Source organism: Lissotriton vulgaris, chromosome 5 (genome assembly GCF_964263255.1).
Source record: "Lissotriton vulgaris chromosome 5, aLisVul1.2, whole genome shotgun sequence".
NCBI classification, from domain to species: domain Eukaryota; kingdom Metazoa; phylum Chordata; class Amphibia; order Caudata; family Salamandridae; genus Lissotriton; species Lissotriton vulgaris.
This window is the reverse complement of record NC_141693.1, coordinates 168,486,888-168,504,800: the sequence shown is the minus strand read 5'-3', so window position 1 is coordinate 168,504,800 and position 17,913 is coordinate 168,486,888. Positions and strand designations below refer to the sequence as shown.

The following is a 17,913-nucleotide window of genomic DNA, read 5'->3' as shown; positions in this document are numbered from 1 at the left end:
GCACTTGACTAAAAGTGCAACATCTTGGCCCATTGTTGATTAACCGTTCTTCCTTTTTAATTATGTCCCTACACCTATTCCATCTAATTGCTGCCAGAAAAGCTTTGTTAATGTGGGTTGTTGGTGTTCCAAATGTCTCTCTGACAGCGACACTGTTAAGCTTATGCAATTTCTTGGGTCCTGGTTGCTTTTCCCTCTCCTTCTGGAATGGGACAGAAGTATTTTTTTTAGTACAATTATAAAAACTATAGTGAAGGCCTAAACATGTTTTTTTATTCTTAGACTGTATGTATTACCCGGACTGGTAAAATTATCTGTGCACTGGAACTGGTAAAATGTTCTTTGCACCGGGAACTGTCTGCTCTGGGAATAATCTGAATCTTTTAATTATTACACGTCTTCTCTGTTTTATTACGCACAACATCTGGACACAAATGGCACAATATTGACATCCCTGTTGGAAGATTTATAAGAGATAGCAATACTAAATCACCAGTCATAAATCCCATGTCACCAAGTACTACTGTCCAGTGCTTAATTTGTGAAAACAATAAGTGCTGGGGCCCTCATGAGGAGGCTACTGCAGCTTGCACCAGCCCTTTGGTCCAGTCCTGTCAGCACCGCCAATGATAGAACCAACACAACTACTTAACATGAAACACTACAAGTGTGACAAATCAGACTATTCCAGGCCCCCAAAGCTGTACGAATGGATTGGAGGCAGGTAACAGCCATTTTAAGGTATATTGAATTAATAACCAACTCTTGTTGTGCTCGTCTCTATATTAGACAAACAGCATCACCATGTGGAAGACTGTCATAAGCGCTGTTGTTAACAATTAAGTGCCGGTGCCAAGAACCGGAAACCACCAGCTCAAATTAAGCACTGCTGCTGTCATAATCCTGCACTGTTTTCATGCACCTGGTGTGCAATATGACCAATCTAAACTCCAATGGAATGTGCCAGCCCCCTTTGCTTTCCAATCTGCACTATTCATTTGTGCAAAACCCTCACACTAAATGCAGCCAAGTGCAAAGGGCAGGGAGAGGGGTTCTTTCATTTATGCCTAGGACCTTTCCTTGATTTCAGAATCAATAAAGATGCCAAAGCCAAAAGCTCGACTAGTGCCTGTTTCTTCATCTGTGAAATACCTTTAGGATAAACTGGAGGCAAGTCTGGTTTGACAGCACTTGTTTTCAGGTATTCACCCTTGTGGTGCACGAGCATTTTTCCCAAGGCGCCAGAGGAAGAAAAAGAATTATGTACATATATGTATATTTATTTCCCTCTATGTATATATCTCTTTCAAATGTGGTCATGTATAGAGGGCATGCTCCACAGCTGGCACAAGTGTGGGGTCTCACCTCTACCCCAATTAACTTTCGAGCTTTAATGTCAGTAATTTTGATATTACAGCACATGGCCCTGTGGGGTAGGCGGTCCCCAGGTCCATGTATGGCTCGAGGAGGGGGTCAGCGCAGCCCCCTTCTTCTTTTTGCACAGGCTGCCGTGGGAGGTGGTTTTTCCCTGGGAACAAGAATGGCTCAGGAGGTGGGCCGCATGCCACCTCTCCCTTTCTTGCAAAAAATGTTTGGCTCCAGGGAGGTGGTGGTCCCCGGGGCCCGTTGGGGTCTGCACAGCCCCCCTAACAATGTTTTATTGTCCTGGGAAGGTGGTGGTCCCATGGGATCAATGAGCCTTATGAGGGGGGCCACGCACACATTTTAAAAAAATGCCCCTGGGACCTGGTCTACCCAGGGGCTCAATACAAAACGAGGCGCAGGAGTCTGCTTTTGAAAACTCTTTTGCCACGGATTTGTTGCTGCGGCACGTTACAGCGTTAAAAAAAAAATGTTTTTCCCTGGTGGTGTCCCTCTGGGATCCATGACCAGAGCTAAGTGGTTGAGGTATTCCTATCCGCCCCCTTTTCTTTTTTGTGATTTATTTTGTGGGACTTGGCTGAAGCTGAGTCCCAAGATGGCTGCCAACACTTCCAGGTTGAAGTGTTGAAAGTGAGGATAAAAAAGAAAATGCAAGAGTTAGATAAAGGGGCATGGGGTGTCTCGTGGTGGAATCAAGAGTACGCATTCTTGGTATTCAGCAATGCTGACATTCAATAGTGCTAGCTGCGGGCTTCAGAGAAATCTTGGGCATCAGCACTTATTATTTTACGCATTAAGCCCTGTACAAGAGAAAGCAAGGCAAACACGGGAGAAAGAAGGAAGTGAAAGATATGAAAACAGTGTCAATTGGAGAATGAAGAGATCAAAAAAGCCTGCAAAAATGAGATAAATCTACAGGAAGCACACAGAGTGGTGAAAGAAAAAGGCCTAAAAGAAAATCCAGACAAGGCGGCTGAGGTATTCCACAACATTGTATGCAGGCTCCTATGAAAAATGTTGAGACCCTGCAGTTATTCATTTATTTGTTAAGAAATTAAGCACTGTCCAAAAAACCCCGAGCCCCCCTTCCCCCCCACCCGCCCCCCCACACACACACACATTTATAAGGAGCAAAGTTAGCTTGGGTCTGCTTTTGAACTGAGTGTGCCCTACTGACGAGGAATATAAACACATTACTTTCCTAACGCTGGGATCTCTCTTCCAAAGGAAACAGGACAAGCATTTACAATGCAATGGTCTCAGCATTATTAAAGGTAGAGCTATTGGCATTGTGCTATAATCTACTGCTGCATTTCCCTTCTCTATGGTTCTCTTCTCTACTGCTCAGCCAGTGTGAGTGTTGGTGTGCCTGAAGATGTCTAGATTGTTGGATGTATGATGATGTCATGGAATGTTGGGTGCTTGGTGAACTGTGGAGTGTCAGTTGGTGTGTGCAGGCTGAGCAGAGCAGAGGCTGCTCCTGGTGGGGCATCATATGGATTTACCATCTTCCTATGGATATTGATGTTATTATCTTATCAATAAATCTATGAATATATCTACTCATCATCTGGTCTCTAAGGACTATCTTATTTACAATACATTGCTCTTGATTTTTTTTTTAAATCATAAATAAATAGCATTGTCATTAACATTGCCAATAACTTAATCGTTTGCATATGCGAGACCTATTGCATTAGCACCCACACATAGAGTAAGTAGGAGAGAGAGTAGTTGATAGTGAGTAGGAGAGAGTTATTAGTAAAGAGTATTAAAGAGCGAGTAGTATAAAGTGAAAGAGTGAGTATTATATAGTGAGAGAGTGAGGCAGGATATGTCTTATGTAGGTTTATATTAAACACAATCGTTTTCTCAAGCACAGTGCACGTGCTATACAGGTGAAACCTAAAATGAGTTCCAGGCATTAGCAAACGATCACCTGAATGGAAATGTACAGATTTGCACTTTGGCTCTGACAAATTTGGTGGAAACCGGATACTGTAAAATATTCAAAATATATATGTTCACAAACCGACGCACTTACTGCCCTCAACACTCTGTGTTCTTCCCTCAACACTCTGCCCTCAACAATCTGCCCTCTGCCCTCAACACTCTGCCCTTTGCCCTCAACCCTCTGCCCTCAACCCTCTGCCCTCTGCCCTCAACCCTAGAAAGCAAGGCAAACATGGGAGAAAGAAGGAAGTGAAAGATATGAAAACAGTGTCAATTGGAGAATGAAGAGATCAAAAAAGCCTGCAAAAATGAGATAAAGATACAGGAAGCACACAGAGTGGTGAAAGAAAAAGGCCTAAAAGAAAATCCAGACAAGGCGGCTGAGGTATTCCACAACATTGTATGCAGGCTCCTATGAAAAATGTTGAGACCCTGCAGTTATTCATTTATTTGTTAACAAATTAAGCACTGTCCAAAAAACCCTGAGCCCCACTCCCCCCACCCCCCACTCCCTCCAACCCCCCCCCCCCACACACACACACACATTTATAAGGAGCAGAGTTAGCTTGGGTCTGCTTTTGAACTGAGTGTGCCCTACTGACGAGGAATATAAACACATTACCTTCCTAACGCTGGGATCTCTCTTCCAAAGGAAACAGGAAAAGGGGGAGCGCGGAGCCCCTAGCAAAACACAAATGTGGAGAAAAAACACAGCCTGTTTGAAAACCTTCAGCGTTCCCATCAGCGGAGCCTGTTTTGGGGGAAATGGAGAAGAAAGGCCCGGGGCGCGGAGTATAACCGGCGGCCTGTTGAGGCTAGGCCGCGCCGCTAGTGAGTGATTGTTAGCACATGGCCGCGGTAGGGCCTCGCTCAGAATCAGGCCGAGAGCAGTGTTTTCGACGTGCCAAGGACAGGACACCAGGTTTCAATATATATTAGCCTGCTAATGTTAATCACGTTTAGGTTACACTGACACAGATTGGGAGATTTCAAAGCTGGGCCTGTGGCAGGAGGGCGGGAGCCCCAGCCCACGGTTGCAGTGTTGGTGTTTTTTTTCCTCTAATGGTACAGATGCAGGCCTCCTCCTGGTTGCCATTTTTGTGCGCGTGGAGCAGTGACAAGCCAGGCGAAGTCACGCTGTTGGCCCCCGGGAATACGCACAAAGTCCCAGTGTGAGATTTGAGGGCTTTTACTTTCAAAGATAATTTAACACACATGGCAGCTTACAAGGTGTGCGTTCGAATGTCAGAAAATCTTCCAAGTGGCCCTACAATTCCTGGAATTGTTGTCCACCAACTGCACTTCAATTTTGGGAAGCTATTCTCTCTGTAAGTCACTTAGGACTGCACATCATTTTAGTGCCTCACCAGTGGTTGGAATTGCTACATACAATATAGTTAAGACAGCCTTGCAGTCCCTGCCTGTACTAGATAAAACTCTTGTACTAGTGGAAGGTGTCATGGCATAGGAAGGTCCATAGGGGTCAGTGAGTTCTGCTAAACAGAACAAAGAGTACTCATTTTACAAGTAGCAGAGGTATACTCCATTGAGTCTACCAAGTAGTGGTATGGGGCAATAAGCAATGCAGTAACTTATGTGGAATTAACCTGTCATATTGCTATTGACATCATAAGATGCAGAACTCAAAAAAAGTGGGCGAGACTTAAGAGTTTAATTCCATTATACAGTTGCCAACTAACTCCTCGTCACAGGGGTGACTATCTACCAGCCCTGTTTTTCCAATCAACCACCCTAAGCAGAGGCGAAACTAAAGCCACATTTCGGGGGTGCAAGAAAAAATTCCGGGGGCTGAACCTTTAATCAGTAGGCAGAGTGGAGCTGCAGGGGCTCTTAGAAGGGGTTACACAACTGCAAGGCCTAATTAACATTCAAATGGTCTTTTAAAGACCTGTGAAATGTTCGGGTGCGGCTCTGTGTGTGCGGGGTGGGGGGGGGGGGGGTGTGACTTAAGCCCGGTGAGTCCAACGGGTGTTGCGCGCCTGACCCTAAGCATGCTGAGTTTTATATTTTTACTTTCCATTTATAACTGGAAGTGTACACATCTGAACATACTTACTGCTGTTGGGTGAAAGCCAGGGCTTCGAAGGTCATAGTATCGGCCGAGTTGCCAAATGCGCCATGTTAAGTTGACATCCATGACACATGCTTAGTAGCAGAGATTGAGTAGTTCAAGGGCATCTCTTTTACCGTTCACTCCAATTCAGGGCAGAAAACTATACAATTACTGACGTCTTGCCTATGCACTTACAGGCCATACGAAAAGTAAAACTTTTTTTTTATAATGCACCACAAAAAGTGTTCCAAAAAATGCACAAATTACAGTTTGCAGAAATGTGTAAGCCTAAATCGAAAACACAAACGATATTTGTCCAAAAATTGTTTGAGAAGGCGTGTTTTGGTGCTGGTGGTATTTAAATAACTTCAGTAGTCCACAGGAGTGACGTTTAAGGACTGTGGCCGAAATCTAACATCTTTTTAATAGACTAAACATATTTCCTAAGTGAGAATCTCATGAAAAGTTTCTTCCCATCAAAATACGAAAGAGGCTTTAAGTGTTGATAGCTCCCTTTGGCGACCTTAGATTGGCGTTTGCTTTTTGTGCCCATTTACAAGTCGGTGTAAATTCCAGGTCCTTGAACACTCATTTGCAATTTACATGTGTGTCTCTTTTCGGGTCTGTTGTCATGCACAATATACACTTGATAGTTAAAAAAAATCCACTGAGCAATAGCCACACACATTTTTGTTCCCTTTTTGCTTTAATTATTTCTGCATTTCTTACATTTTTTTTGTGCAGGCAAAATAAGTCTTAAGTGATTTCTGGATTGCTGCATAATTAGCCACCCTAGCTACTCTTTAGGTAGCACTTCGTACCCTTTATGAGATCATGTTTTGCTTCTGATTTTCAATGGGTTCCTTGGTGCCATTTGTGGGTGCGATTGAAAGGATGTTGTTTGTACTTTGCCCTGTATGGAAAAAGTTTGGGGCAGCGTGTGCAGTTTGAAGGCAAGGTAGGTCTTCACAACACTAATTCAGTCTCTATGGCATGGGGCAGTTGGCAACCACGTCTTTGAAATATGGGGGTGCATGGGACCTGGATGAAGGCTGGATGGGCCCTAATGGAAACAAGGGTAGTGAGATGCCTTGATCCATGGTTGTTGGACAGGTAGAACCGTCATAATTGGGGTGCAATGGGTCCTCACACTTGTGTTACTGTATTTGCTGCATTAATTTACACTAATGAATAAACACTAATGATGCAATTTAGGGTGATATTGAGCGACACAATGGGTTGACAGTTGAGTGTTGAGTTTGTGCCTCCAAACAAATAAAACCTCCCTGTTTCTATCCATTAAAAAGTAATTTGAGGACAAGAGGTTCCTTCTCCATGATCTCCATCCCTCTCCACCCACATCCACAGTCTAGTCATCGTACTTGTGCGGTGTACGGCACTCTAAAAAAGCCAATTACTAATTCACATGGAGAGAAGACTCTGTATGTGTACAACCTTTAATGACTTCTCTTGGGGTTGATGTCTCCAAGGACGGTGACGTTTTCGAACAGTTGTAGTGTGAAAAGAATAAACCTCACTCCGGAGCCAGGGCATGTCAGGACAAAGAAAATATGTTGATTGGCGCGTAGATGACAGTTCAGTAACTGGAGCCCACACAGTGAAAGCAATTTGCCAGGATTACAGTGTGCTCTAATAAAGAATGAAGATGTTCCATTGAAACGACATATCTTTCTCTATCACTTCTACTAAACACCTAGAAGACAACAAGTGCAGTAAATTGTACCGTCTTCAAATATTGGACGTATTCTTATGCCTCCCCTCCTCTTTTGAGGGGGATCATTAAAATACGACTACTTCTAGGAGTCAGACATATACGCGGATGCTTAAATGGTACAGTATCTTACATCAATTCCCAACTTCAGGCTCACACTTTCATTAGTGGTTCAGAAAGTTTAACTTTGGCATACTTAATCATTGGCGGATGCTCGGAGAATTGTTACAGTGGAAGGTGGACGCTATTTCCTTGTCAGTGTGGTAAAGAAGGTTGTACAACTTAACAACACATGCCTTTATCATTAGTTTTTTTGCAACGCATGCCTTTACCATGTATATACTTTTGCCACGGAGATAACTATAAATAAGGTAAGTTAAATTACTCTCTCACTCGTTCTCTCTCACTCGCTATATATATATATATATATTTATATATATATATATATATATATATATGCTGTTTTGTAACGCGCACAACTACTACCGGAGTATCCTGGCACGGTATACCGCTGAGGAACCCGTCCTGGCTTTCCCTGTGGGATGGTCCCTACTGGGAGTCCCCAAGGTGGAGCCAGGCATCCCGGCGTTGATGGGGCCGTTGTGGAGATTAGACAAGCTAATGCCCAGAGTTGCAGAGTGGGACCCCTGGTTAGAGTAGGCACCGAGGCAAGAATTATCGAGTCCGCTGACCCTGGTTCATGACCCTGCCACGTCGGGAATTGAACCCTTGCCCCAGGCTGACTCCTGCTTCCGGGTCTGCCGCCTCTAACCAGTGAGCACACTACTACATTAAAAAAAAGTAATTTTATTTTTTATTGTGGGGCAATTCTCCCCAGCCGTTATCACCATATACCCCATACCCACCCCTGAACCCTAAGAGTTCCCTTACCACTCTATACCCCTACCTACCTTTAAACCCTAAAAAATACCCTTACCACCCTATATCCCAGCTCACCCCATTACCCTAAAAAATCCCTTACCACCCTAAACCCTACCCACCCCAAAAGCCTTAAAATTCCCTTACCACCCTTACACACCCACCCCTACAAACAACTAGAAACAGCCTTACAACACAATATCCCTACCCACCCCATAACTCTAAAAAACAATATACATATATATATATATATTTATGTATACTGTTGTATGTATATATATATATATATATATATATATATAGTAAGTCGTCACCGCAAACCAGGCTCCAAACCAAGAGTTGAATGACGAAAAGCAGACCCAGATTTCGTGCTTCGAACAGGGTGTTTTATTTTTTCAGTCAGCCCGCCTCCATAACGCTTTTCGCTTCCAAACGAAGCTTGATCACATGGCTAATTGCGATAGGCGGGGACCAGTATTTAAAGTGCTAGTGCAATAGTGAGTCAGGACTGGAATTCAATGACATAGAGGAAATCCTTTCACAGTGACAGCATAAAATTATTCCCAAATTGAAACAATTCTACCATTTCTTATTCCACATAGAACGAATAAATATGTTAAAATCATATATAATTTCTAGTAAAATTATCAACATTTCATTTCTTTAAAAATCACATCTTAGATTTTAAGAAAATGTCTTTGTTGTTCTTGCAGTCTAAAGTGCTTTGCCAGTGCATAAATCAAGCAACTGCTACAAACATTTCGGATAAAATGTTTTTTTCAATCCAATATTGTAGTCACTGGAAATTACATCTGTATTGCTACTTAACTTAATAGGTTGTACTGCCCATGTGGGTCTTGAATCAACAATATACACCTCTGACCACTACTCACATAACCAAATCCTTCTGGTCACCAGGAGTCAAAACAAGTGCAAATGTATGGAAAAAAGTGCTAGTGCTAGTGCAAAACAAGATGCAATATCAAGGTTAATCTTGATTAGACCCCCCACCTTTTAAAATGGATATAATCAGACGTGAGACTCATCGTAATTGTCTAATTATTTTAAAAAAGTATATATATATCCGCAAGTCATATATTTAAAGTACAAGAAATCCCTACATTCTCAAAGATCTATACATGGAAAATACGGGGTATGCCAACTAAATGCAAAAAATCCTACATTATCAACGATTTGAATTTTTAAAATTATCTAATTGATGTGAATTCCCCTCTACATAGTTGTTATAAACAAGTGTGCAAATGCTCAGTGGCATTGAGTCCATTTGGATGCTTACTGTCCAATTCTAAAATGTACCTCGTTTCGAGAAGTCGAAGCCTCGCTTCTCTATCCCCTTCTCTTTTCAGAGGCAAGACTGAGTCGATAACATAATATTGTACATTAGAGGGATTGGATCCATGCACCTCCTCAAAGTGCCTAGCCACTGAGTAGGCCTGATCCTTACCACTTATGGCCCTAATGTGCTAGAGTATTCGTTTATGGGCCGGCAGTCTAGTACTCCCCACGTACCTGAGCCCACAAGAACACTCCAGCACATAAACCGCGTAATCCCGTTAATCTTTTAGTGATTTCAAGCGGTTGCTGTTTAAATGGACTAATATAAGTGCTCTTGTGGCATCCATACTGACAAGCCTTACATTGTGCTCATTTTTTAATGAGGGGCAACCACGTATTGGACATCTGTAGTTCTCGAGTGTTTTTAACCAAAGACTTAGCCATCGACGTACACCTTCTAAACGTAAGTATTGTTTTTTCTGGTAATCTCTGACCAATGACCGGATCTCCATTTACAAGGTTCCAGTTACGATACATAATTTTTCTTATGTCAGAGTGTTGCCTGCTATACGTCAAAATCCTGCGTGACTGAATCTTCTCATTTTGGGAGGCAATAGGCACTTTCCGAGGCTTAGAAATTAGTGCCTCACTGCGGGGCATATGTTGAGTCCTTCTCATAGTTGATTCAACAGTTTTTCTAGAATATCCCCTCTCTAAGACTCTTTGTTTGCTAGCCTCCTGTGCAGCTGTGCATTCTGTCTCAACACTACAAATGCGTCTGATCCGCAGCATCTCCCCGTAGGGGATGCTGCCGATCAGATGGCGCGGATGGTGACTCTCCGCATGTAGGATAGTGTTGGCAGCTGTTGGCTTCCTGTATAGTTTTGTGGCTAGAGTGTTGTTATCCACATACACTTAAATTTAAGGTTTAAAGCATTGGTATTCAACTCATTGTTAAATTCCATTGCTGCACTTTCTGTTCCCCGCCATATAAAAAGCAAATTATATATATATATATATATATATATATATATATATATATATATATATATATATATATGCATATATATATATATATATATATATATATACATATATATATATATATATATATATATATATATATATATACACATATATATATATATATATATTACCTACTGGCGGTCGCCAGTAGGTAGTTATAGTTAGGATTATTTTGTATAGGGAATTAGCAACATTCTATTGGGAATAACTTTGGCTCAGGTTAAGGAATCTGCCTGAAATTTTCCTCAAATTTGCCTCGCGGCGCTCCGCTTCTTCCCTGAAAAGCTTTACCGCTCCCACCAAGCCACAACAAAACTGCGCTTCACTTTGAGCAAGTAAAAGGATTTTGCTCTGACTTGCTGAAAGCGGAGCACAATTGTTTTTACACACAGGGAGCTGCATGTTAGCAGCTCCCTATGTGTAAAAGCAATGCCATCTCCAGCAGGGGCCGTGAGGGCCTTCAGGCTCTTTCCGCGGTCCCCATCTTTGGTGAGTGGGGGCCCTGGGTGGAACAAGGCACCCACACTAGAGGTTGGGCCCGTAGTCCCTGGAACCGAAATAGGCCCATGAGTGTGTCCACTTGGCCCCCCCACCCGTAATCCTAAAAAAGTCCAGGCTCAGGGAATGGGGTCCCCGGGCCCTAAATTGGCCTGTGAAAGAGGGCCCCATAAAGAAAAGCTTGGTCCTGGGAATGGGGTTTCCGGGAGTTGAACTCGGCCCAGGGAAGGAGGGCCATGTGCCCCCCTTCCAGAATAAAGTGAGCACTGTTAAAGCATGACATAAAATGCTAAACTGGTCCTACTCATTGTGGGGGTGTCAAAAAAGGACAGAGGAGGTTCACTGTGCATCCATGGTTATATGCACCAGGTTAACAAAGCAATCTCGAGAGAGATACATCCAGATCCACACATCGCGAACCTGATCGCACAACTAAATAACGCCAAAGTCTTTTCCCATCTTGATTTGAACAAAGGCTACAATTAACTTGAGCTGGAAGAAAACTGAAGGTATATTACAACTTTTCTGACTCATATTGGTTTGTTCAGATGTAAACGACTCAGCTTTAGTGTGTTCTCAACTGCAGAAATGTGTCAGGATGTCATTCAGTAACTGATTCAAACTGCCACATATGCTTTTAACTAACGTGATGATATTGTGGTATTTGGAGCTACTCGCAAGGAGCATGACAAAACACTCACACAAGTGTGCCGTGTGCTGGCTGATGCAGGTCTCATTCTGAATGCAGAGAAGGAGGAGTTCCACAAAAACAGACTAAAATTCTTTGGCCATGCCTTTTCTGAGAAAGTATTGACTCCTATACCTGAAAAACTATTGTCTTCCACTTGCCCCCCAGAAGATATGTCCATGCTTCACTCCTTTTTAGGCATGGGCAGTTACTTATCCAGATACATTTTTTACTTTGCCACAGCGAGTGCCCCGGTTATAGACTTAACAAGGTGGAATGTTCTGTTTAAAGTGATCTTCTGAGTGTGACCAAAACATAAAGAAAATTAAACACACAATGGAAAATGAGACTGAAATGGCCTATTTTGATCCTAAACTACACACTAAGATGGTAGTAGATGCAAGCCTGGTGGGATTGGGTGCGATCCTTGCCCAACACGATGTACGTCCAGATGCACAGAGACACATTGTGACCTATGCTAGCAGTAGTCTATCTCACCCTGAATGACCTTACTCTCAAACAGTAAAGGGGAGCTTAGCAGTAGTATGGCCTTGTGAAAACTTCAACTTGTTTCTGTATGGAAAGCATTTCATCCTTATCACGGACCACCAGGCTTTGCTCACTATTTTTGGGAATCTGAAGGTCAAGATGCCTCCTTGCCTTGAGAGGTGGGGGTTCCGACTGCAGGAGTACGACTAACCCATTGTGCATTAGCCGGAGAAGGATCAAAACTCCACAGACTACTTTTCACAAGTGCTGTTACAATGTCGCAGCACAGCATCTAAGCAGAAGTGTGTGTTAACTTCATAGTACAGTCTGCACACCTACAGCTTCAGCTACTGAACAAATCACTGCTGCCACCAAAGCTGAACAAAACATGCTCTCACCCAAAGAAATTATTACAATGTGGTCATTGAGAAAGCACAGATGATGCTGAATATCAAAAGCTTAAGAATGTTCGTAAAGAACTTTCCATTACGCAAGAGGGTATTGTACTGAAAGGGTTAAGAAAAGTCATACCTGAGAGCCTGAAGCAACAAGTACTTGAACTAGCATACGTAGGACATAGTGGTATTGCTGCCACCAAGAGAGTCTTCAGGGATCGAGTGTGGTTTCTGGTACTTTATGAACTGGTTGAAAGGGAACTAAAATATGCCAACTGTGTAACTGCCTTTCTCCCAAGACGACCCAGCATCTGCTAAATATGTCTGACCTTCCTAAACAGACATGGGGAGACTTGCAGTTGACTTCTTTCAGCCCCTGAGTGATGGACATCCTCTCATTGTAGTTATAGAGGAGTAAGTTGGCCGCAAGATGGCCGCAGGGGAGGAAGCTGCAAGACTTAGCCCCGGGCGCCTGGATCAGTACTTGTGTAAATCCCATCCGCTCTAAGCCCCCCAGAACCCCCCTGCAATGACTGATCACCGGATTTACTCACCGGGCCAACTCAAGGAGGTATATCCGATCCCTCGACGGGAATCCTCCACCTCCGTGCTGTGCCCTGGCAGCCATTTGCACCCTGTGGCTCACCGACACCAGAGATCTCCTTTCACTGACCCACTGGGCCTAACGGAGAACTCTGGTGGATCGGAAGACTTGACGCAGACGGGTCCTGGGCACAATTCACGGAATCCTGGAGGAGTCGCCGCCATTGTTCGAGACTTCCTCACTCTCACTCAAGGTGGCCGAGGAGTGCTCAGAGCAGGAAGCACTGTGCATCGGGGCCCCTGGAGGCCCCTGGAGGACTGAAGCCGGCAAGACTGGACTGGGCGGGTCTTCTAAGGCCCACGACGTGGGCGTGGTTGTCCCGTAGAGGGAGCAGAGCTCGGGGATGCACCTCTCCTGGAGCCCCTGCTGCCTGGCCCTGTAATGGTCTCCACTCGAGGACACTCACCAGAAAATACATTGCCCCATTGACATAAGTTACCCCCAAACAGCCGGCAGCCTCTACAAATAACAGGTCATCTGTGACCTTCAACGATTAGCTGGGTGCCCTGAAGCAGAATAAGGGCCCTGGAGTGCAGCACGCAAGAAGCCCCTGCTGCCTGACCCCGTAATGGCCGGCAAATGCAGACGCCCGACTGGAAGCTGACAATCTAGACCTCCAGAAGACCCCTGGGCGCCCGAAGCCCCCTGAAGTGGGGCATCTGAGACCCCAGATGTCATTCAGGCCATACTGAAAAGAAAGATGAGCCCCCAAGACGCAGCACTTCAAGAGCCCCTGCTGCCTGACCCCGTAATGGCCGCCAACTACTATTTTACCACAGGAATTCAAGTCACTGAAGAACCCCGGAAGCCTGGATCCCCCTATCATTAGAAGAAGTGTCTTTTGCGTCTCAATAACAACTAGGCTGCCCTGAGGAGAGAGAGGAACCCTGAGACCTGACACCCTCTAAGCCTTCGCTGACTCAGCATTGACCACTAGGATTCATTCCCTCGGCTAATTCCATCAATCTCTCACGACTAACTCTGGGAAACCTCAAAGATCTCGCCCATGACTGAATGCAAGAGGGCTCCAAGACAATGCCCCTCCAACTCGCTAAACACGCAACAAAGACTCTCAGGTTAGTGTAAACAGCCTCCGTCTCTGCAAGCACCTGGCCCTGAAACGGCTACGATAGACCATACTTGGACTAGCTTCCTGAGAGTCCCAATCCACTAACTCCCAATGCTCCCAGGACCTACAGAGTAGTGTAGGCTTCCTCTAGACGTCCCCCCTAGAAACACCCGGCCGGGACTTAATCTCCGAACCACATCACATTGCGGCAGAGGCGATCCTGCCACCTGTAGAAAAGACCTCCAACGACACAGGCCCCCTCCCCTAGATACCTGACCATCACCTTCCCTCAATCCGGGTCCTTGAAGAAGCCCCACTCCACCGACCCCCCCGACCACCTCTGGTCTCTCCCTACCAGAAGGTAACTCTTCGAGCTTCCCATTACCCTCCCTCCACCTGGTCTCTTCACATTAGAAGCTAACCCCTGAGCTCCTCAACCCCCCCGGACTAGTTAGCACTCTCCCCTTTCCACGTCAGTCTCTCCTTCACACCCCTGAAACTTCCTCCCCCCCTCTTAACCCAGTCAAAAAAGTTTATGATACAGTACGTTCAGGTAACGGTTGCAGGCAGTTGCATAAAGACATGTAAACCAGAACTCTGTGTGTGGCGTGGTCCATTCAATGCTCCCGGGCTGGGGAGGATGCTACAGGTTACAGAGACTTTATAGTTAGGAAACAGTATTAAAAAAAACCCTAGAAATTCACTAAAAAAAATGGTCACAGGCTGTTACAGTTAGGTTCATACTTTACACACTGAAACATAGAAATTCAGCAGTTGTAGTTATCTTAAGTAACTATAACTCGTGCCCTCCACCATGCACAGTTTTCTCATCAATAATTTTACAGCAAATGTTAGTGAGATTATCAATGATGCCAAAGAGAATTTAATGAGTAATGTAATATGTGGGGACATTAGCAGTGCATGGCGAGGGCATGAGTTAAAGTTAGCTTGTTAGCTTAGAGCATGAGTCAATATCCAAGCGGGGGTTAGGGCTGTAAGGTCTCCCGCCCTGGGACGATTCGGCCCCGGGTATCACATTCCCTGGGGCCCCGTCAATATCCAAAGGTGGATTGGGTGGCCACACGTAGCTCTCTCCTCCTACATTTATAACTTAATCCCCCCCTGGACTTGGCCCACGGGTGGCATAAAAACAAGCGCAGTAGAAAGTTTTGGGGTGATCTGTGAAGCGGGGGCTGAAAAAGGGGGGGGGGGGGTGTCCCAAAACATGTTTTCCCCATGGAATTTACCACAGGGATTTTGAACACGATTACAACCCAAACCCCTGAATGGAATTACACCAAATTTAGCAGAAAGCTAGTTCTTGGTCTAGAAAGAGTAAATCTGTTTAGTAGCTTTGGAGATATTAAAGAAAAAAGAAATCTGTCTATCCAGGCGCGTGAATCCTGCGCTGATCTGACAGATCTCATGCTGTGATCTGATTGGCTGCCAGCACTTCAACCAGGAAGTGTTGGTAGGCATCTTGGGACTCAAACTCATCCAAGTCCCATGAAAAAGGTGAACAAAAAGAAGGGGGCAGGGTAGGAATACCCTGACCCCCTAGGGCTGGTGGTGGGTTCCACATGGACCCCACTGGGGGGCAAAAACATTAAAAAAGTATATTACTGCAAATATGCGGAGGATCTGTGAATCCGCTATAAAATAAAAAATAAAAAACAAGCTTGTTGTTTAGTATATGTCCCCCAGGTGGGGCAGGTCCTGCGGGCGGAGGGTATTTATATAATTTGAGGAGGGGGGAGTTTCTGCCCCCCTCCCCAGGCCTATTTCGGCCCCGGACACCACCAGCTCCTCTGGGCCAGGCTAATAAAGAAATGGGAGAGGAGAGCCATTCAGCCCCCATCCCCGGGTTGTATTGGGCCCCGGGGACCACCAGCCTTCCAGGGTCTTGGTTGTGCACATTAAAAAGGAGGGGCGGCCACACAGTCTTCCTACTGGAGCCATTAATGGCCCTGGGGACCTTCACACTGCAGGGCCAGCTCTTGCTCTGTCATGAGGTGCTCACCCTGTGAACATAGTGGTTTCTCTGCCCGCAGTGCCGAACCTCTGTTTCCTCTCGTTTGCCAGGAGCTATTTGAAAGCTCCCACCAAGCAAGAGCAAACAGTAAGTCCACTCCCAGTGGGCGGTAGCATGCACAATACTTCCACCCGCTGGGAGCGGACTTTCAGGTGTTAACAGATGAAAAATTTCTTCCTGACAGCAGGGAGCAGCATTAAGCTTCTCCTTGCGTGCAGAAGCAATACCTGCACCCGAAGGAGACAGTGAGCCAGCTGGGGCCTCGGGTGGATTGGGGCTAACCCCAGAGCCTCCAACAAAAATCCAGTGCACTGCTAATTACCACACATACTACATCTCTCATGACATCTTCTATGACATTATTGATGATATCACTGTAAAATTTGCTGTACAATTATGGATAAGAAAACTGTGCATGGCAGGGCGATATTTATAGTTCCCTTAGTGCATCAGTTAGACTTACTTGAAAACCCATAACCATAGCTTCAACATTTCTGTGGTTTTGTGTGTGTAAAACATGAACCTAACTATATCTGTTAATGTTGTCACTGACAAATTCACATAACTATAATGTTACTATAACCTTTGGTTTATAGTAAACACACACACACACATATATACCATCAATTATCTCCAGATACAGTGCACAACTCTCACACATACACACACACACACACACACACACACACACACACACACACACACACATATATCGTCAATTGTCTCCAGATACAGTGCACAATTCGACCGGTGCTGGCGTTTGAGGCACAACCATGCCTCACATCTAATTACCACCAAAAATGTCTCCACTCCAGGTGTTGATTTAATCACATTTGTTTATTTATTGCATTCCACCATCATTAATGATGCCATTTGAGATGTCACCAGTGATGGCTTAAATTATGTCATAGAACATGAGTGATGTAATATCTGAGGTCATAAGCAGTGCATGGCGGGGTGCAAGTTATAGTTAGCTCTGGTAACTATAACTGGTGAATTTCTGTGATTTTATTAGTTCAAAATGTACGCACGGCCACAAGGACTGGCCTGCAGCTAGGCTTTTTGCCAGTCCTTGTAAAGGCAGTCAACCCCACACTGAACATGGCCTTCAGTCGTGCACGGCGATGATAACAACAGAACTTGCAGCCAACCCCATGCATGTAGCCAAACCCACTCTGCTCACACCTATGGCCGTGCGCGGTGATTGGTTGGCCGCAAGGCCTGGCACTGGGGTGGCCTCCCTGTGGTCTCTGGAGGCTTGGTAAGGGGAGCCGTGTGTCCTCCCTTTCCATATGAACGTTTTGCCAAGGGGGGGCTTACCAGGGCTGCTGGAGGCTCTGGGAGGGGGTTCATGCAGCCCCCTCCCCTTTATGAATACAGCTGCAGCAGTGGGCTCCACAGGCCACACATTTTAAAAATATGTTCTAGCTGGTATTTTATTTTAGTTTTTTTCAGTCCATTATTTTTGTCTTTTTGGCCGGGAGGTGTTCTTCTGGGTCCCCTCCATGGGCACTAGAGGGGCTGTGTATCCCTTCCCTGCCATTTTATATTATTTTTTATTTACACGTTCTGAGTCCCAGAGTCCTGTAATGGCCAAGCAACATTTTTCTCATGTTGCTCACAGCCAGTCAGAGTGCTCGCTCCCTTAGGAGTCTGAATCCCGCAGGAGCAAGATGTCCCAAGGTAAATAAAGCTCCCTGGGCCAATCAGAACGCTCTATTTTTAAACTGGCGCTCCCGGGAGAGTCTCTCAAGACTCTCGCAGACCCAACAGTCCAAATATAAAATCATTTGTT

General features: G+C 44.9%; 1 protein-coding gene across 1 annotated transcript in view; it reads left to right on the top strand.

Moving 5' to 3' along the window:
• The window catches only part of PAPPA (pappalysin 1), an 870,469-nt gene that overhangs the window by 154,041 nt on the left and 698,515 nt on the right, over positions 1-17,913 (top strand). The gene's annotated exons all lie outside the window — the stretch shown is intronic.